General features: G+C 41.4%; 1 protein-coding gene across 2 annotated transcripts in view; it reads left to right on the top strand.

Annotated features, from left to right (window-relative positions):
* Positions 1–20,950, top strand: part of Kiaa1549l (KIAA1549 like) — a 216,710-nt gene that overhangs the window by 15,701 nt on the left and 180,059 nt on the right. The gene's annotated exons all lie outside the window — the stretch shown is intronic.

The following is a 20,950-nucleotide window of genomic DNA, read 5'->3' as shown; positions in this document are numbered from 1 at the left end:
TTTGAATTCAGGGTCTGTGCTTGCTAGGCTGGTACTGTATCCCTTGAGCCATACCCAGCCATGTTTTCCTTCTGCTAATTATTTTTAGGATAGTGTCTCATTTCTTGTACAGGTGTGCACATGAGATGAGATCCACCTACTTTAAGATTTTCTACTGTTGCTGGAGTCATAAGCATGTGCCACTAGCCCAGTTGTCCCTCTGCGGAGATGGAGCTCCTTGGACTTTACTGTCTTTGGTTGGCCTGAAGCTGTGAATCTCTCAGTCTCAGCTTCCCATTGAGTCTGAAATGAGAGGTAGGCACTGCCATGTTTATGTATAGGTTGAGAAGGGGTCTTGTGAACTTTCCTGCCCAGACTGTCTTTCACATATCCCATGATCAGTTTCCTAAATTGCTAGATAATGAGCATGAAATGCCAGTACCTGGCTCATTAATTCCTTTAATTTTTTTTACAGTAGAGGGAACAGAGGAATGCACTTTTAATCCTGGGACACATGCTATCAGCTTGTCTTCCACAGTGTATGAACAATGTGGCGAATATTGGGTATTATCATAAAAAAGCTGACTACTGCTATCTGATAGTTGAAAATGGTGTCACATTGTTGTTATGTGCATTTCTTTTACTATTATTGGAGGAGAGCTATTTATAATGAGTGTGCACTTGTTCTTTCCTGGTACTCTTTATTGAGAGAGAGAGAGAGAGAGAGAGAGAGAGAGAGAGAGAGAGAGAGAGAGAGAGAGAGAGAGAGAGAGAGGGAGAGAGAGAGAGAGAGAGAGAGAGAGAGACAGAGAGAGAGAGAGACAGAGAGAGAGAGAGACAGAGAGACAGAGAGAGAGACAGAGACAGACAGAGACAGAGACAGACAGAGAGAGAGGGAGACACTATCTCGCTAGCTAGCCTAGGCTAGCTTTGAACTCACTTTCTTATATAGCCCAGGCTAGCCTCATGATCTGCCTGCTTTTGACCCAACTGCTGGGATTACAGTCATGAATTAGCATGCTTGACTTTAAAAAAGAATACTTTTGTGCTCAAGGCTAGTGCTCTACAACCAAAGCCATAGCTTTAATTCCAGCTTTTTGCTGGTTAATTGGAGATAAAGTTTCACTAATTTTTCTGCCTGACCTGGCTTTCAACCATGATCCTTAGATCTCAGCCTCCTGAGTAGCTAGGATTACAGGCATGAGCCACAGATGTCCTGCTTGATTTTTAAGACCTCTTCATAGACTCATGATATTAAGTCTTTGTCACTTATTGCATATACTTTCCCCTTTACCAGGCAAGTTATAATTTGCCTTTTAACTTTTGTTTTTTCTTAAAGTTCTGATATTTAATGTAGTCAATTGGATGAGTATTGTTTTAGGGCAATATTGATACAAATGATAATATATTGGGGGGGCAAGTCTGCCTTTCCTGTGTCTTGTGTCATTTCAGAAGGAGAATTTGTAGCATTGGTAGGTTTGTATACAATATTATACATTTATGTTCATTCATTCAAACGTATTGAGTGCTCAATTCTCACACTGTTAAACACTGGATTGCATATTACTAGTTGTGTTACCAGTACAGTGTAGGCTGTCACAGTCAATCTCAAATGTGATACGCCCTTGTTAGTTTTAAGCATCCGACTACCTGTTCTGAAGTTGGCTTCAGTATATCCTTAAGTATATCTGTCTGGATTGTGTACTCACCAAAAGTCCTATGTCTGTCTCCATCTTCACCCAGAAGACAAATCAGTCATCCAGGCCTGTAGCAGGAAGCATTCCAGGCACTGCTCCTTCTGGTCCTACACAAGAGGAAACAGCTTCTCCTTGGATAACCCAAAGGAAGAGCCTCATTTCTTTCATTTCTTCCTCGTCCACACAGTGCATGCTAGTGTAACCATCATGTCCTCTGACTCTACATGACAACCTGAGACAGACACTTGTAACCAACAGGCATAGCTCTTTACCTCGTTGCCATGGGAACAAGCTAAACAGAAGCTGACAAACACTGGCTTCCACAGTTAAAAAGACTCCTTTCAAGCTGAAGCCAGCCCCCAACCCTCACAGACTGAGGACCTCTCCATCCTAGAGAAGGGGACTTGGAAACCCTGCAGCCTTATTGGCTGTTATATTTATGGGACTAACACTGATTGGTGATCACTTGAGTCCCACGGGCGAGTATTACATCTTCATTGGACTTAGTTCAGCACTTGCTCAAGCTGTAGAAATGAAGTGTATGTTGTTGTTATTCCAGTCCTGGAACTTGAACTCTGGGCCTGGGCGCTGTTCCTGAGCTTCTTTGGCTCAAGGCTAGTACTCTGCCACTTGAGCCACAGTGCCACTTCTCCCTTTGTCTCAGTAATTTATTGGAGATAAAAGTCTGATGGGAGCTGGGTGTGTTGGCTCACACCTGTAATCCTAGCTACCCAGGAGGCAAGGTCTGAGGATGTGGGTTCAAAGTCAGCTCAGCACTGAAGTCCTAAAGTCCATGAGACTCTTATCTCCAATTAACCACTAGAAAACCTTAGAAAATGGAACGTGGCACTGTGGCTCAAGGGATAGGGTGGTAGCCTTGAGCTGAAGAGCTTAGGGACAATGCCCAGGCCCAGAGGTAGGGTTGTAGCCTTGAGCTGAAGGGTTCAGGGACAGCACCCAGGCAGGCCTAGAGTTCAAGCCCATGACTGACAACAACAACAACAAAGTCTGATGGGGGGGGCCTAGTAGTAGAGTGTGGCTCTGGGTTCAACACCTTGTTAACACATTCACAGAAAAAGCTGGAAGTGATTCTGTGACTCAAGGGTAGTCCTGACAAAGCTCAAGGACAGTGTCTAGACCCTGATTTCAAGCCCAGAACTGGCACAAAAAAAATAAAAAAGTCTTATGGACTTCCTTGCCTGGCTGGCTTTGAACTTCCATCCTTAGATCTCAGTCTCCTGAGTACCTAGGATTATAGGTGTGAGCCACAGGTGCCTGGCTTAGAAATGACATTTTTTTTTTTGCCATTCCTGGGCTTGAGCTCAAGGCCTGAGCACTGTCCTTGGACTTTCTCAAGGCTAGAGCTCTTCCGCTTGATCCTCAGCACCATTTCTGGCTTTTTTCTATGTATGTGGTACCGAGGAATCGAACCTGAGTTTTCATGCATGCTAGGCAAGCACTTTAACCACTAGGCCAAACTCCCGGCCCCGATGACATTTTTTGAACATCATAACTACCCCAGTCCTGCAGGGTTCCTCTCTGGGATTCTACCAATGTTGTAGATTTTCCCCCAAGAAAATTACTCTCCTTTAAGACCAATAAATAGCAGTGCAGTTATTTCTTAATCGTTTCTTTATAAAGAAGGCAAGTTGACAGAGACCAACTCTTATAACCATATGTACGGCTGGTGGATGGGAGAGTGATTTTCAGTATATTTTGGTTTTATTTGCAGCTGGGTGCCAGCTGGGTTGTGAGACAGTATAAATTTAGAGCCTTCTACTCAGAAAACCCATTCATCTGCTCATTGTGGACACATGTAACACTGTCAGGGGATATTAAGGAGATTGCAAAGTCAGAGAGAGAAAGCTATATAACTGCTCTGAGAGAGCTTTCTGCATTGAAAAGGAAATGATGTGTATCTGCTCTGTTCAGTACGGTAGCCACTGGCCATGTATGGCTATTGAGCATGTGAAATGTGACTACTGCATCTAAGGAACTGACTTTAAAATTTTATTATAGTTTTGTTCCTGTAAATTTAAAATAATCACACATGGGGCCCGGGAGTTTGGCCTAGAGGTTAAAGTGCTTGCCTAGCATGCACAAAGACCCGGGTTCGATTCCTCGGTATCCCACATACACAACCAAGCCGGAAGTGGCAGAGACGAGACTGCGACGGCGACAGAGAGCGAAAGAAGCGAACTGAGCTGAAGTGAACAGAGCCCAACCGAGTGGTGGCCGGAGCGAGCGGGGCCGGAGCGTGCGGGAGCGAGCCGAGCCAGAGCCAGCGAGGCCGGAGCGAGTGGGCCAGAGCGAGAAGGGGCCGGAGCGAGCAGAGCCAGGAGCAAGCGAGAGCTGGCCGGGCCGGAGCGAGCGGGGCCAGAGCAAGCCAGGAGCAGGGCCGGGCCGGAGCGAGCGGGACCAAGAGCAAGCTGGAGCAAGCCGGGCGGAAGCAAGCGGGGCCAGAGCGAGCGGGCCGGAGCGAGCGGGGCCTGAGCTAGAAAGGGGGCCTAGCCGGGCCAGAGCGAGCAGGGCCCGAGCGAGCGGGGCCAGAAAGAGAAAGGGGCCAAAAAATAAAAAATAAAAAATAAAAAAATAAAAATGAAATAATCACACATGCCTTTTAAATAAATCTTTTGATTTCCTTATACTTACAATGCTATAGAGACCTGTTGTGTGCTAGGCATGCTCAGTGCAAGTGAGCTATTCTTTCAGCTCAATATTTTGTTTTAAGGCTGCTATTGTGACCTAAATTAACCTTAAAAGTCCTTGGTTAGAAGAACATTGTCCTATGTGATCTGTTCCCTCCTCCCCTGCCTTCCCAAATCCAGCCATTGCCCTCACTTTAACTTTTTCTGCTTCTGGCTGCTTCACAGAGTCTTCCCCACCCACCTCAGGTTTCCTCTCAAATGCTCACCAAAGATGAGGTTACCTTATATCTTGTATCCTTTGATTTTTTTTCTATAGTAAGTTCATCATTTCGTACATAGTTCTCCCTTCATTTCTCAGGTTCTGCATCCAGATTGTAAATATTTAGGGAAAAATAAAGCGTATTTGAACTGAACATGTTTAGACATTTTCTTTTTGTGATACCCAATACACAGTACAGCAACCATTTACATAGAATTTAGACATAAGCTAGAGAGACTTAGGTGATAGGCAAATGTTATATCATTTAATATGAGACTGAAGCATCTAGAAATTTCTCTCTCTCTCTCTCTCTCTCTCTCTATATATATATATATATATATATATATATGTGCATGTCCTCCTGAAACCAACCTCCTATTAATAACGAGGGAGACTCTATTAATTGTTTATCACCTGCTTTCCCAATTGGAACTGCCCCAGTAGGACAGGGACTATGTTTCATTGCTGGTATGCCCTAGTATCCCTAACAAGCATTCAGTATACATGTGTTAAATAAATTAATAGATACAGCCTCATGGTGACCTTCATATGCATTATGGCTTCATATTTGAGAGACTTGTGGACTCTTCCATTTGTTGCTTTGGGGCATTGATTTTTATCCCAGAGGCTCTAGGATCTAGGAACAGGGGAGAAGGTAGCCACATCCTTGTCTTCTTAGAATGTTTCACTAGCTTTTGGGGCTCTAGTTTTTGTGTCCAGATCGTGGAATGTTGTAGCAGAAGGTATGAGGATGGGTCTATGTATGTTGGTGAGACAGAACACCTGCTTCCATAACAAGTTATAGGAAATGCTTTCATTACTTACAGTTAGGTAGCAAGATTCATAGCAAACCAGTCCTTCCTTCAAGGCTCAGGAAAACCAGTTGGGATGGATAGAGTCTCTTACAGAAGAGAGACTGCCCTCCTCCCCTCCCCCGACTCAGCAGCTGAAGGACCCCAAAAAGTAATCTGCCCACAGCTGATTTCTATGTGAAGCTGATTTCCAAGGCTTTGTGACTCACTGGTTAAATCACTGAAGGCCATTCTATTTCTAGGAGCAACTGGAAAAGAGCCTGGGCCAGTCCCTTCCTACCTCAAGATATTTAAATCCCAGCACATTCTGCAGTTAGTCTTGAGAAACTACAAGTGAGAAAGCAGAACTGGGTTGGACCAAGGCCATCCAGAGAACTTCCCTGCAGCCAGGATACACATGACGTAATGAGAAGTCATGTGCAAGTCCAAGAAAAAAATACCTCACAACACCATTTTACATGGATGCATGGTGTGTTAGTGGTGTGCTTTATAAGATTAACTTACTTTCAAGCCCTAGAGTTCAAGTTTCTTGTCTTCTATGGCAGAGATTCTCCCTGCATCTCTTCAAGGCTTTCCTCTTACATTTGCCTTTCAATGTGGAAATAAAAAAATTATTATGGTCCCTCAGTGCTGAGTGGCAAGTTTTAAGAAAATTGATAATGGGTTTTATAGGTAAGTATCTAATTATACTCATACCTTGAAAATCTTATTCTTCTACCCTATAGACATGTTGGCGGTTCTCAAATCCAGATGAAGACACAAAGTGTTTCTATTCTTGGTCTAATTCCTCTCCTCTTTTCCTTATGGCTAGATTTATTATTCCTTACGCCTTTCCCTTGTCCCTCATTAAATAGATAGTTGTTAGAATAGTCCTCTATTTTCTAAAAATTGCCTTTGTGGAGGATACACATTAAATATAGTTTGGTGAAGGCTTTACTTATTTATTTTTCCCTAACAGGAAGTCTTCAAAAAAGAACCTAGCCTTCTTTGTAGTAAACAGAGGCACTGGGCCCACAAGGCCAAAACATCAGAACAAGTTCTTTATATTGTACACTCGAGCTTTTAGCTGCATAAACTTTACAGCACATCATCTGACACTGTTTGTGATAAGTATTCTCTAGTGATTAAATAATCATTTTATGACCCTGTGTAGAATTGTAGACCCTTTGTATGACCCTTTGTAGAATTGCTTCTCACACATCAACCTCAAATGTTAAGGATATAGGTTTGTATCTTAGAAATCATATAATTCTAGGGGAGCTATTTTAAAGAGGTCATATGGCTTTTCCTCAAATAGCGTTATATAACAACTATCTTTTTATAGGGAGGGTTAGAAAGAATGGAGACTGAGCTGCTCTGTAGAGAAAAATAAGAAAATGGACTCTGGAGTGAAAGAGAAGACAGAATGGAATCTTGATGGTCATGGTTAGTAAATATTTACAGCCAAGTCTCAGGCTGCCACTCTGCAGCTTTGTTCGAATAACCGTTTCATAACCACAGACGATTGGATGAGCGTGTAGAGCAGGCACGAAGCATGTTGTACAGCAGGTTGAAGCCATGCCTTCTCTCTCATTAGGGATATGCTGTCTCCAAGCCTTGCATTTTTTTCTTTCACTGACTTAATGCAGTAAATCCCAGGCGGGACATTGACTGTTTTTGTCAGATGCAGCTCATAGAGGGTGGGGGGGAGGTGGGAAGAAGGGGGGGAGGAGGGAGTGTCCCTGGGGTCCCAAGGAATTATTATTGATTTACAGCCTCAGATCAAGTTAAAGCCAATAGTTTCTGTTCTAAATAATGGATAGGTAGCTCTGCAAACAAATGAGCTAGATCTTCTCCATTGGAAAAGTCCCTTGGAGGTACAAAGAGAGAACTTGGAGTCGTGTATTGATTTCCCTTCATTGCCACTGTGGGCAAGACAGCTCTGCTGCCACTCCTCTTCTTGTTAGAAAGATGATGACCTGCAACAGAGGCTTTTACACTATTTTTTTTTCTTCAACTTCTCCCTTCTAACTGTATAGACCACCACAGGCCAGCAGCCTGCCCTCATTACCTGGGAGCTTGATACAGGTGCAGAATCCTAGGCCCAACCTCAGACTTGTAGCTGCTGATCTGCATTGTAGTAATCTCTGCAAATGGTTTGTGTCACCTTTGACACTTTTGGAAGCACTGACATAATCATTTCATGATAGGGCATTAGATCAAGCTTGTGCAATGTTAGTGGTTTATAAAGCAGAAGGACAAGTCATTCAGCTGTGCTCTGGTTTTTAGTCCATTTTCTATGTTATGGAGAAGGCGGGGCTGAATGACAAAAAAGGTCAATGGTAATGTGAATTGGATGGGAGGTGGTGGGAGTTGTGAGACGATTTTGGTCATCACACCCCGTTCCTGGTACAGACTCTTGAATGGGCATTCTCATGAGCGTTACAGAACACAGATCAGTGGATCTCACCCCAGAGTGTTTGATTCAGTGGAGTTGAGAATTTGCATTTCTCACGGGTCTCCAGGTGATATTGCCATGTCTGGTCTGGGGAACCACAGTTTGAGAATCATCCTCTGTCCATCTAACTCTGATCATGAAAATCGTGTGGCACTTGTTCATGCTGTCCCTCACCCATGAATTGCGTGTGTGGTGGCAGAGCTCAGCCTCCTGTTCTCTTCCTTCCTCTTTATTACTGAATCTCAGAGGATCACATTGGAGCCAGGTAGACCTGTGGGTTTCCAGAATGTTCTTTTGACCCTTGGATCAGAATCCTGGGAATGGATTAGAGGACTCTACTTTATGAACAGTCTTTTGTTTGCTTTTGCTAACCAAATGTTTTATGTTCTTAGCTTACAGGGGTGTACAACTACTTAAAGATAATAATAAACACATTGTATGAGTTATGAAGTGTTAAATCCCCAGTGGGATATCACACCAAACAGCATTGCTTCTGTGGCTGTCCTGCACATGTTTGCACACCTCCTTACTTACTGTGGCATTCTGCATGGTTGAGATTGTCTTCTAGTCATCATTGTGGCTCTCCAAGCATTTGAATGAGAGTAGGTGCTCAAGAAATAGGAGTTAAACATCTAAATAGGATTCATTTGTCTGTAGGAAAAGTGGGCACTTTTCTTTTCTGATTTAGTTTTTCATTACATGTGGAAAGCAGTGTCTACTCTCACTATCCATAAGAGAGACAATAGACAGAGTCAGGCAGAAGAGTGATAAGCATCATTCAAGCTTTCAATACTGTGTGACCTACCTTCCCTCTATGACTATCTTACAACCACCAGCTTTTGTGAAACTTCAGAGTCTCTATGCCTAGGCATAGAGAATGGGGCTAGAGGAAGTGCTGCTTGTCTAGATTCTCTGAGAGAGAAGCACTGGAGAAGTCTAAATTCTCCTAGCCCAGAGATCATGGGTTCTCAGTATCTCTATCTTCAGCACTAAAAGGAGGAAGCAAGCAAGTAGCCCAGTGTTTGTCAAAGGATGCATGAATGGAGCCTTGACTTTGAATTACAGTGTGATAACTCATCTTTGCTTTTTTATGTCTCCTTTGCTCCACTTGTACAGCAGATGCTAATATGTGATCTATTTCTATCCCAAGGAGCCTGTGAGACTCTGAGATGAGTTAATTGCTCTGAAGACGTGCCTATGTGTTACTACTTAGAGGAGATGAGAACTTTCCCCTGTGTTTTTTACAGCTCATCTTGCCTCTTAAGTCCTGTTTAACAACTTTATGAATGAGGGCATTCTTGGTTCTCTGGGTTGGCTTATTTGCACCTGTGCTTGCAGGAAATACAGTGCAGCCACTGAAGGCCTTCTTCCATCACCACGATGCATCAAGGGATTTTCCCATTAATACCTGTTTCTCTCAGAATTGTGTTTTCACATCGTTCTGTAGCTTTCATTGGAGAAACGCTGAGTTTAAGAGTGATTTGTGCTTGAAATAGGCCTGTTTAGTTGGGTTAGTTCTTCTTGGTTCAGTGTGGGTATGTTAATATTAGCTAGGAATTCGTCCATTTCTTCTAGATTCTCAAGTTTGTTGGTGTAAAGGTTTGAGAAGTATTCCCTCATGATACTCTGAATCTTGGTAATTTCTGTCGTGATATTACCATTTTCGACTGTGATTTTGTTTATTTCGGTATGCTCCCTTTTTTTTTGGTAAGATTTGCGAAGGGTTTGTCAATTTTGTTAATTCTTTCAAAGAACCAACTCCTTGTTTTGTTGATTCTTTCTATAGTTTTTTTTGGATTCCAATTCATTTAATTCTGCTTTGATTTTAATAATTTGCTTCCTTCTAGTGGGATTAGGGTTGGTTTGTTGCTCTTTTTCCAGGAGCTTAAGGTGACACATTAAATTGTTGGTTTGTGATTTTTCCAATTTGTTATTGTAGGCACTCAGAGCTATAAATTTTCCTCTGAGTACTGCCTTTGCCGTGTCCCAAAGGAGCTGGTATTTTGTGTGCTCCTTTTTGTTAAATTTTATAAACTGTTGGATTTCTGTTCTGATCTCTTTGATGACCCATTTGTGATTCAACAATGTGTTGTTCAATCTCCATGAGTTACAGGGTTTTTGTTGGTGGAGATGAGTGTTCAGTTCCAATTTGATGCCCTTGTGGTCTGAGAGAGTGCAGGGAATAATTTCGGTGTTTCTGAATCTGTCCAGGTTTGTTTTATTGCCTAAAATGTGGTCTATTTTGGAGAATGTTCCATGTGTTGCTGAAAAAAAACGTATATTGTGTTGTTGCTGGGTGGAATATTCTGCAGATGTCTGTTAGATCTAGTTGGTCTATATAGTTGTCCAATTCTAAGGTTTCTCTGTTGAGTTTTTGCCTTGTTGATCTGTCCAAAGGTGAGAGTGGTGTGTTAAAGTCACCAACAATCACTGTGTTTCGATCTATGTATGGTTTCAGTGAAAGTAAAGTTTGCTTGATGAAGTTCGGAGCTCCGGGATGGTTATTTAGGATGGTTATGTCCTCCTGGAGGAAAGATCCCTTTCGTAGTATGTAGTAACCTTCTTTGTCTTTTCTCACTAATTTTAGTTTGAAGTCTATTTTATCTGATATGAGGATGGCAACTACAGCCTGTTTCAGATTTATTTATTTTTTTTTGAGGGAAGGAGGGCTGGATCTGTGATCTTCTTGTCACAGCTTCCCAAGTAGCTAGGACCACATGTGTGAGACTAGCCAGACAGTGCCTGGCCTCTCTTTTTTCTTAATTTAAACTCACCCTGTTGGTGTTAAAGTGTAGTTTCAGCATATTCAGTACTTTTACAGTGTTTTAGAACCACTTCTATTCAATCCACAACTTTTTTCATTATTTCAAAGCCAGCTCCCCTGTTTGTTAACAGTTGGTTCTTATTCTTCCCATCCCCCAGCCTTGGGCTAACACACCTTTCCTTTTCAGCTCTCACCTAGTCTTTGGCCAACACAGCAACCAGACAAATTTATTTAAGACTGGAGCAGGTCACGTGACAACTCCACTTGGGAACTGTCACCTGTGTCTCATCGCATTTGTATTTGAGCTGAAGTCCTGCTTAGACTGGGCTCTAGCTTTTTTTTCTATCTTATCCTCTTACCAGTCTCCCCCATGTTCAAACCACACTATCCATTCTGACCTCTTTGCTGTGCCTCAGATCTGCCAAGGGTGCTTTGACCCTGCCTGGCCTTTGCACAGACTGCTCCTTTGGCCTGGAGAGAGAGCTCTTTCTCCAGAAATCCAGAAAGCCTGCTCCCCTTTCCTGCCTTGGCCCAAATGTTGCTTTATCAGCATGAGGTCTCTCTGGGCTACCTGATATAAAGAGCAATGTCCTCCGCTGTCAATCTCCCTTGTTTTTATTTATTTTGTCCTCAGCACGTAGTTATTGATTACTTTCCCATATTAGAATGTCAGAGAATTCTAGAAAAGCAAGGATACTGCTTTTTAGTCCCAACACTTGCAGCTACGCCTGATAGCAAGCATTACAAGCCTCTGCTGGCTTGTAATGTGCCAACATGTTTGTTGCAACTCCCTAAGGAGAGAATATTTTGGCACTATGTTTCTTCTATCAGTTTTCCCCTCCCTCCTGCACTTTTCTCTCCTTTCCCTCTCTACTTCCTTCCCACCCTCTTTTTTTCCTTCCACCCATGCAGTCTATTTTTCCAAAAAATATTTTTGGGTAATACTGGAATAGACTCTTATCTGTGATAAATCCTATTTGCGGGAAGGTGGTTGGGGTTAATGTTACATAATCTTTTCCCGTAGATGAATAAAACATTAAGAATACAGGAAAACCATATACCCAAGGGGTCTGATCTTAACTGGAGGCTGTTTTTCAGTAACTTGCTGGGTAAGGTCTGGTTAATGACTTCTTTAATTTTGAAAAGTAGTTTTGCACATCTTTATCTTCACAAGTAAGGCATAGTGAAATTTTACGTTCTTTTTCTCCCCTAACTATTGAAATGGATTGAGCCTGCTCTGTGCCCGCTCTCGTCTCTATCTGCCCAGCTCATGTCCACCTGGGCCTTTTGGAATGTCAGCATTCTGCTGGGTCCCTCAGCAGCCAGTGGCAAGTTCAAGGGCCAAGCTTACCTTGACTCTGTGAGAAGCAGCTCTGAGGGGCATGGGTGTCTGGCTTATTTCTGTTTTGTTGGCTACTGTAAACCCAAACATCCAACATCATACTGTTCCCAGAACAGGTGGCCAATTAACGTTTGTTGAATGAACTTTTGGAGTGACACCAGGGGATTTCATTTTACTTGGCCCAACCTCATGATACCTCATAAGTAGGATTTGGCTTTGGTGAGGTGTTTTGTTTATTTTTTGCAAGTCTTGGGGCTTGGCCTCGGGATCTGAGCACTGTCCTTGGACTTTCTCACTTGAGCCACAGCACCACTTCTGGCTTTTTCTATGTATGTGGTACCGAAGAATTGAACCCAGGTCTTCATGCATGCTAGGCAAGCACTCTACCACCAGGCCAACTCCCAGGCCCTGGTTTTTTTTTTTTTTTTAATTTAGTTGCGATTCAGTCCCAAATATGTTTTATAAAGGAGAAGTTTTATATTGTCCTCTCTGAGTGTGATAATTACTTTGTTTTCTAATAGGTTTGTGAAGTTCTGATTGGAAGCCAAAGAAACTTTCTCCTCCTATTAATATAGACATTCTTGGAATGACACATTAGATGGTTTGAAAGTTTTGTGATAGATTAACAGAAGAGAACCCTCTTGGGTATCTGCTTTGAGTGCCACTGTGTTATCGGTGCACCTGGAATAAAAGTTACTCTGATGGATTGTCCACAAAGGACTTTGAATTCAGAAAGATACAAAGAATGATATGAACCCACAATGGAAATTGTGAGTTGATATTTTGTTTTCTAGAAATGGCTCAAACCAAAGCGATGTGAATTCTGGAAACTTGGGGAAAAAAAGACCATTTGGAGAAGTCCAACATTTAGATATTTCAATCTGTTCACTAGAGCACAGAATAACCTACCGTTCTACCTTAGCTTTTCCACAAGTGCTACTCTGATTGCCCAGTAGGAAGAATTGCATCCCATGTGGCTAATTAGCAGTGGGTACTGATGTCAGGTTAATAGTACTTCCACTTGTTCAGAAAATTCAGCTTGGGATGAGATGGACATGATAGCTTTAGAGCGGTGCAGTGAAACTGCGGAGGCAGAAGGAAAGGGAGCTGTGATTCTGACCTCAACATCAGTTCTTTTTTAGTGATTTTTCACCATAGTGACAGTTTCTGTAAATCACACCTGTATTACAGTAGATAGCTGTAACCACTTGTGATTGCAAGTGAAATAACCTAAAATGTTACAGTTACATGGTTTTGCTTCTTCATATTTTATGATTATCTTCTTTATTTTTTCATTTATAATATTCTTTAAACATATTAACTGACTGACAAGTAATAATTGTATATAACTGTGAGGTAGAGTTCTCCTTAAAAAAGTCATTAGACTGGGATCTTAAATGTCTAGAGGCCAAACAAATTTACTAAGGTGTTCAATTCGCCATACTTGATAAATCACATGCACTAGATGTATATACTGCATATACTCTAAGAATGTATACTTAGATGTGCAAAACCATCGAATACAAAGCCTATTTTATATCTCTTGTGGTTTGTTAAGCACTCTGTTGGAAGTAAAAATCAGAATGATATGTGGATATACTCTTATTATCTCTCCCCTACCCCTTTGGTTGGTTGTGGGGCTTGAACTCACGGAGTGGGCATTCTCCCTGCGTTTTTTGTTTCTTTCTTTCTTTCTTTTTTGCTTAAGGCTAGTGCTCTATTACTTTGAGTGACAGTACCACTTCTGCCTTTTGGCTGTTAATTAGACATAAGAATCTCATGGGCTTTCCTGCCAGGGCTGGGTCTACAATCCTCAGAGTATCTGGAATTATAGCCATTAGCCACCAGGGGTTGGCCCATACCAATACAAATGAAACAAAACCAAGCAAAATTGAGCCACTGTAATATGAAGACTGTCTCTCTGTATTACATATCACCACCAATTGGAGATCTTATAGTCAGCAAGCTGTAGACCCAGGAGAGCTGATGGTGTAAGTTCTAGTCTAGGAGCAAGTCTGAGGGAGGGAGACAAATGTCCTAGCTTGAAGACAGATAGAAAGAGAAATTCTTCTTACTCAGCCTTTTCTTCTATTTTAGTCTTCAGAGAATTAGATAAAGCTATGCACACTGGATAGGGCAATCTGCTTTACTTAGTCATATGCTTATTTCATCCTGAAATAACCTCGCAGAAATACTTTGAAATAATGTTAAGCCAAATATCTGGGCATCCTGTAGCCTAGTCACCTTGACATGAAATTAACCATCACAAGTGCCATTTTGTCCTTGCTAGAGGTAAGGAAATAGAAGTATAGTATGACCAGGCAACTCAGCCAAATTCAGGTGCCGGGAACGATGGAGGGAGAATGTAAGCACACACAGTCTGCTTCCCAAATCCTCACTCTAACTTGGTTTGACAATCACTTTGTAAATAAGAAAAGGAAGGACATGAAAGAGGGGAAGTGGAGGACTCTTGTATTTTGCTAAGGACATGAACCTATTCAGGCAGACCTAGGATTTGAACCTAGGTCTTCTCCTGACACTTGGTTTAGTCTCAGGGGTCCTTCAACTCTCACATGGAATGTCCTCTGGGTGATGGACATTTGGACTGTGAAAGGACAAAGGTAAATGTTCAGCAGTATACCTGAACTATTGACTTAGCACCCTATGCAGTAGTGTGGCTGTTCAGTCTGCCAGGGTTATAACTCGTATCTATGATATTCAGACCTCAAATGTTCTCAGTAAGTTGACCTGGATAAGTTTGGTGATTATTTTAGTGCTGTATGCTACATTTCTTTTTTTCTTTTTTTCTTGCGAGTCCTGGAGCTTGAACTAAGGGCCTGAGCACTATCCTTGGGCTTTCTCAAGGCTAGAGTTCTACCACTTGAGCCACAGCACCATTTCCAGCTTTTTTTTCTACATATATGGTATCAAGTAATTGAACCTGGGTCTTGGTGCATGCTAGGCAAGCACTCTACCACTAGGCCAAACTCCTGGCCCCTGTATGCTACATTGCTAATATACTTCAGACTTTTTGTTAGAGTACTCTTTCACATACAATGTTTTGTTGTTGTTGTTGGTTGTGGGGTTTGGACTCTGGGCATGGGCGCTGTCCTTGAGCTCTTCAGCTCAAGGCTTCCACCCTACCCTTGAGCTACAGTGCCACTTCCAGTTTTCAAGTGGTTAATTGGAGATAAGAGTCTCACAGTCTTTAGTGCCTGGTCTGACTTTAAACCGCCACCCTCAGATCTCAGTCTCCTAAGTAACTAGGATTACAGGTGTGAGCTACTGGGCCTGTCACAAATTATTTTTAAAATGGATTAGTTTGATGATATAGATTTACTCTGGGGTTGTGGCCTTTCATAGATGTGAATGGTAAAGTGGGCTTTTACCTCTTCTTACCCAAGATTAGGGAAAAAAGTGAGTTATGAGAAGATGCCAGAGGAGGAGAAAGTAGCTGTTTAAGCAAAGTGCTTGCTGAGACACAGCTCTGATAGAGACAGAAGAAGCCTGGTATAGTAAATAGAAACTTAGCATTGAAGTTAGGTGATGCTGGGTTTGAACCTTGGCTCTTGTAACCAAAGAAACACCCATTACTTTTCTGAATCTGTGTTTATTAATAAAATGGGAAATATACTTTGTACCTTCCGGATGGTTATAAGGATAAGAAACAGTCATCCAGTATATGGTTTATGAGAGTAGATATTACAAACCCTTTCTCTTGACTGAATGCTGGTGGCTCATGCGTGCAGTTCTGGGTTTTCAGAAGGCAAAGATCTGAGGATCATAGTTCAATGCTAGCTGAGGCAGGAAAGTCCAAACGGACTCATATCTTCAGTTAACCATCAAAAAGTTGAAAGTAAAGGTATAGGTCAAGTGATGGAAATGTCAGTCTTCAACAAACAAAGCTAAGGGACAGTGCCCAAACTCTGCGTTCAAGCCTAGTACTGGTTTAGAAACCAAACCAAACCAAACCATCATTCCTTCCTTTTGCTGTGGGTGTGGCTATTACCAGCCCAGAGTGCTGAGTGCTCAAGACCTTCACCTTGTCGAGAGTTTCCACACAGCTTTTGCCCTGATGGGGATCAGAACTGACTACTTATTAAGATTCTTGCCCCTGCCAGTAAGCCAGCTGCAAAGTACTCCTGTGTCTCTGGGCCAGGTGTACATTGAACAAAGGGACTCCCTGTCTTGTTCCTGGTTGGCATTCTGGATCTGAGCATGCCCTGCCTGACTGGTACAGTACTACTGGTCTACCCTTTCTCTGTCCGCTTTACAGATGTACTCTCTTCTCACTGCCCCTGGCCCTCCCACCTCTTGACTGTGGCCATCAAAACAAGCCACAGTTCAGAGGTAACTTTCTATCTTTACATTTTTCCCCCATTTGGACAAGGAATCAATTTATATGGGTCACTTTAGGAACTATATTCTTTCAGGACAGTACATTTAATGGCATTGTATTGCCAGTCATTTCTGAATTAGCATCAGTTAAGCTAGTGGTTTACTGACTTTATAAGCTGATGGCTTTGGAGACTGACTGGCTTATTTAGTAGAAACAGTGAGCCAGTCAGACACAGATGTGGTATCCTTTTCCTGGTTTTTACCCTGGGTTCTCCTTATCTTACCTCTGGATTATCACAACAGAATTCTTTAGATCCAATATCTTAGCATTGTTACTGCTGCATCTGTCAACATCAGCAGGCAGAGACAAGACTCAGTGTGCTGCCCAGTGACAAGTGGACAGTTCCTGTTTTTAGCACATGTCCTAAGTGCCAAGCTAGTGGCCAGGCTGGTCAACAGAGTCAGGCCAAGAAAGGCAGTGAGCAGGTGGTCTTGGGACTTCCCTGCTAACCAAAGTTTAGTGAATTAGAACTATGGCACCAATTATTGGACTCTGTCTAATTTTCTAGGGTTGCTGTCATTTGAACTTACTGCCTGGGTTCAGTTCCATGGATCCAGGTATGTGAGTGTCCACATTTTCCTGGAAGACACTCAGCACTAGGCTGTCACTAGTGGAAGCACTTTTTTTGGAATGAGATGTTTCTTCCTCCATTGAAGTTTTATTTTTCTGTGATCAAAGGGTATGGGCTTGAAAGTATTTTAAGATGCATCTTAAAAATGGTGATGCTTGTTTCAGACAGACCACAGACCCATCAGTGCCACTTGTGGGAGAAAAAGGATTTAGATAAAATGATAACAATGACTCTTCACAAATCTGCTGATATTACCCCTGACATTTTTAAGTTTTGCCAAAAACTCTAAGGAGTTTTATTTTATGGAATCTATTTAAGATTTCTAGACTTCTGTGGAGCCATGGTGTGCTATTACATCACAACAATTACAGCTCGTATGAAAATGAGAGAATAACATGTCCAACCTTTCTTAGTGGAGGCAATTCATGGTTGGACAAATCTAGTTTATTCCATGTGTGTGCAGGAAGTTTCTAGATAACCTCTTTTCTCCTCCCCTGACCCCTCTGCCATCTCCTCCTTTCCCTCCTTCTTCCTATCTTTCTTTTTACTCAGGGTAAACACCTTCCCTTCCTCACTTCTTCCCTCCTTCCCCTCCTCCTCCTCTTCCTTCTATGCTTAGCCTACATGTTGAATTTTAAAATGTCTAACTGTTTTAAAATATCTAGTTGTTTAGTTATTGTAGTTGTTACTTTTTGCACTTCTTCAATTTGGAAATTCATGTCTTTTTTGGGGGGGCTCATCACATTTATTGTCCTTCTTGACAAATTGCCTCTAGTCTAACAACTGAAAAAATTTATTCTACAGATTTCTGTCTAATTTTGTAGTCAGTTATTGTGAGAATGTTAGTTTGGCATCATGATCAGAAGCAGAAAGATGGTCTGCTTGTTATGGTTTTGTTTTATTTTATTTATTTATTGTTGGTCATGGGACTTGAACTCTGGTCCTGGGTGTTATCCCTGAGCTCTTCAGCTCAAGGCTACTGCCCTATGTCTTGTGCTGGGCATTGTCCCTGAGCTCTTCAGCTCAAGGATGCCATCCTACCCCTTGAGCCACAGCACCACATCTGGTTTTCTGGTGGTTAATTGGAGATAAGAGTCTCATGGACTTTTTAGTACCTGGGCTGGCTTTGAACTGTGATCCTCAGATCTCAGCCTCCTGAGTAGCTAGGTTTACAGGTGTGAGCCGCCACCCCTAGCTTTTTTTTTTTTTGTTATTTATTGGAGATGAGAGTCTAATGGACTTTCTTGCCTAGGCTGGCTTCAAACAATGATTGATCATTAATTCTCAGCCTCCTGAATTGCTAGGATTATAGGCTTGATCCACTGATGCCCAGCTAGCATGCATTTTTTATTGGTTATATGGTGTTAAGGAAAGAGCCATGTAAATCAAGAACAAAATAAAATAAACAAATACAAAATCCATATTGGTTTTATTATTCTACTGCATCTTGAAGCTAATTTTTGAAAAATTTTAGTCCTTATTTCTTTTTTTTCCATATATTTTTTATTGTAATTAATAGAAGGGTTACATTATATTCACCAGATAGAAGGTTCATTTCTTCACAAACATTGATACTCTTTCTCATGTCTTGGTCCCCATTTCCCTCCCCCCACATCTTGTTTTTCCCCCTTCCCTATCCTATTTCAAATAACCAAATGTGCATATATCCAATATATCAGATAACAAGGTGAAATACTGTAGCAATATGAGATAAATAAGGGACAGCAAAAGAGATGAGAGATACCATAGTACATTAAGGACAACAATCACTCATTATATGGCTGTTGTTTCTATATTCTGGAGGTCCTTTCATTTAACATCATACTATATGGCCTTATGCATCTAGGTTTTATTCTATTTTAATCTCTGCTAGGATAGCCCAAATTTTCTTTCTTTTGAGTATTGCCTCTGCCCATTCTGGATTTGTTTTTCTTTTGGTAATCTTATCTAGATTAAAACTCACTCTACCTTTTATATCATATAATTCCTTATTACTTCTTTTATATGGCTTACTTTAGTCTCTGTGTTGCTGTCTAGGTAATGTCTTTAGGTATCTTAGGTGTCATATATCCTATTTTTTGTACATTGACTCTACTGCTCATCTGTTTTTATTTTTCATATTACATTTTATGTTAGATATTCTATTTGGCTCTTTTTGAAATTGTTTACTTGTCTTTCCCATCATATCTCTAATCTATTATTTCTTTATATATCTTAAGCTAGTTGTTTGTTTTATATTCTATATGGGTTTTCTGAAGACTTCCATTTATTGTGATCTGTTTACTCTCAGTTTTAGTGAGTTTTGATGGTAAACTCACCCCTTGAAACTTTATCAGTGGGAATTGCAAGGGCCCTGGGATTAGAGTGACTTTGTCCAGAAAGAATGGATTCACCGTGTTTCAGCTTTGACACAAGGCCAATCCAGATGCCTTTCACATTTTCAGGTCATGTGTTGTTACTGTTTTCCACTCTCCTGCTGGTAGTGTGGACTCTACCTCAAACCAGCATGAATGGAGCTTTTGGATAGAGATTCTTACATGAGACTTTTCCAAAGTGCACAATTATTTTTAAGGCCCCAAACAGATTTTAACCCACTAGTAGCCAGAAAGTTCATTAGTACCATGAGCCCCTTGGGCACTCTAAGAAGCTCTTGGATCTTTTTTAGAATGATAATTTTGGTTCTTAAAACAATAATTTACAAAATTGTAAAGGAAACCAAATACACTGAAAATACAACTTCATTTACAGACCCAGAAGAGATGAGATATCCAGATTATTAGCCTATGTGATGCATTTACATTATCTACTTTTTGTTGAAAAGGCAAAAATTTCTCCCTCTCCCTCTCTCTCTCTCTCTCCCTCTCCCTCCCTCCTTCCCCATCCTCTCTCTCTCTTTCTCTCTCTCTTCCTTCCCTCTTCTTCCCCCTACCCCTCCTCTTTGGGCTTGTACTGGGGCCTGGAATTAGAGCCTTACACTCTTGCTCGGATTCTTCTGTCAAGGCCAATGTTCTACCATTTGAACCACATCTCTACTTTTGGATTTTTGCTGGATAATTGTAAATAAAGAATACCATGGAATTTGCTCCCAGGGCTGACTTCAAACCTTGATCCCCAGATCTCAGTTTAGGATTACAGACATCAGCCATTAGAGCCTGGCTACTTTTTCAGTTTCTTAAAATAGGAAATGGCACCAACTCCTAGAGAAATTGTAAGTCTGAAGTCCTCTCACATATAGTGGAGTAAAGCTCCTCCTGAATTTCCTGAGCTTTAAATTTTGGGCCCAAAGGGTTTTCAGTAAAATAAAAAAAAATTAGGTAAGATCAGTTTATTACCCTTATACATTAAAGATGATCTCAGAGGGCAGACAAAAGAGGGGGGGAAAGGGAAAAGAAATGAAATCAATTTATCTTGGAAAGCAGTGATTTAATTATTAACTGCCAGAATAGAAAGAAGTACTGCTTATTCATTGTTGTTTTCAGTAGCTAAGAAAACATTGAACTGCTTCAGGTCATCACAGACAATCTAACTGAATATCTGTGGAGATGGGTTCATTGTTTTATATTCATATAATAAAACTCTACAGTTATTTTAAAAGTCTTTAAAGAAAGTATTTATTGTTACTGTAAAGGTGATATACAGAGAAGTTATGGTTATATAAGTCAGATACAGTGTCACCTTCCCCTCAGTAAATCTAGTCTTATGGGATGAGTTCTAAGATGTGTTGTCATGTGGAAAAGAAGGGTATTGCTCAGTGCCAGCTGTGTTCTCACTTGTAAAAACCCTCCTGCTCAAATGTATGTGTATTTCTGGAAGGAGATACTGGTAATTGGTAGCAATCATTATTTCTGGGGAGAGAATGTGCATATTCATATTGTTGGAATGTTTTTCCATGTGCCTGTACTAATGTTCTATTGGATTCATTAACAAGGAAACTGTCAAGGCAGGCACTGGTAGCTCATGCCGGCAATCCTAGCTTCTCAGGAGGCTGAGATCTGAGGACTGCTGTGAGAAGCCAGCCCGGGCAGAAAAGTCCTTGTAAGAT

Source organism: Megascapheus bottae, chromosome 16 (assembly GCF_031878675.1).
Source record: "Megascapheus bottae isolate mThoBot1 chromosome 16, mThoBot2.hap1, whole genome shotgun sequence".
Taxonomy (NCBI): Eukaryota; Metazoa; Chordata; class Mammalia; order Rodentia; family Geomyidae; genus Megascapheus; species Megascapheus bottae.
This window is presented reverse-complemented; position numbering and strand designations above follow the sequence as displayed.